Source organism: Orycteropus afer, unplaced genomic scaffold, assembly GCF_000298275.1.
Source record: "Orycteropus afer afer isolate SDZICR_OR568_19922 unplaced genomic scaffold, OryAfe1.0 scaffold00159, whole genome shotgun sequence".
Lineage (NCBI taxonomy): Eukaryota > Metazoa > Chordata > Mammalia > Tubulidentata > Orycteropodidae > Orycteropus > Orycteropus afer.
In genome coordinates this window covers 1,410,574-1,411,843 of record NW_006921746.1, presented here as the reverse complement: position 1 = coordinate 1,411,843, position 1,270 = coordinate 1,410,574, and positions in this window count along the sequence as shown.

Here is a 1,270-nt window from a genome sequence, read left to right as displayed (position 1 = left end):
GTTGTTGTTGTTGTTATGTGCCATCAAGTCAAACCCCACTCATAGCGACCCCTCCTTGGGTTTCCGAGGCAGTATCACTACGGAAATAGGATTGCCCAACCTTCCTTCCGAGGAGTGGCTGGTGGGTTTGAACCACCAGCCGTCTGGATAGCAGGCAAGTGTCTTAGCCACTATGCTACCAGTCCACCTATAAGTTGTCCACAAGGACTCATTTAATTCATAAGATACTATACTTTGAAAGGGAAAGGCTGGAAAAAAATAAATGCAAAAAGAAACCATAAGAGAACCAGGGTGGCTGTATTAATATCAGTCAAAGAGATTTTAAGTCAAAAACTGTTACAAGAGACAGATAATAACATTATATAATGATAAAATGACCAATTCATCAAGAAGACATAAAAATTATAAACATATATGTACCTAATACAAGACCCCCAAAGTGACTACATGCAAGAGAAAAGGAAAACTAATTTCTACAAATAAGGGAAAATAGTAGAAAGCTACAATTAAGATATACAAAAAAACTTCACTGCCGTGCTCATCATGGTGACACTGAGGAAGAGGAAGACATAGAGAGGTACATGGGAGGTACAGACAACAAAGATGAACACTTTTGCACATACAGTACTGCATTGGCAGTTAAGGTAAACATGGCTGTATGGGTGGATAGATGGGTGGACAGGCTGAAATATTAGGTATGTCTATGGAGGGGGGAGTGTGCCGAAGATCATGTATAAGGTTAGCAGACAATGTTTCTACAAGCATATTGATATGTTCTGTAAGAATTCCCAGGTGTACAGTAGAGCTGACAAGGGACAAAGTTGTAGTCACTTCTTGGGCAGAGCCAGCTACCCAGAGGGAGCAAATAGTTTGACCTGTGGGCTCGGGACGAGAGTTGCAGGGGACATCAAACTCAATGTCATACTACATACTAACATACTACACAAAACATTGTTCCACCTCCTACTTTGGTGAGTAGTGACTGGGATCTTAAAAGCTTGCAAGCAGCCATTTTGATACAATGATGGATCTCTCCTCATCCAGAGCAAAGAAAAATGAAGAAAACCAAAGATGCACAGAAACAATTAATCCAAGAGACTGGTACACCATGCAATCCTCAGCCTATACAATTATGACACCAGAACCAGATGGCCTGGCTACTACTGTCAACCACTCAGAGGGGGATCTTTGTAGGAGATCCTGGATAGAGTGGGAGAACAATGTGGAACAAAAGTCAAAATTATTTTTTGGGGAACAAAGAAGGGACCAG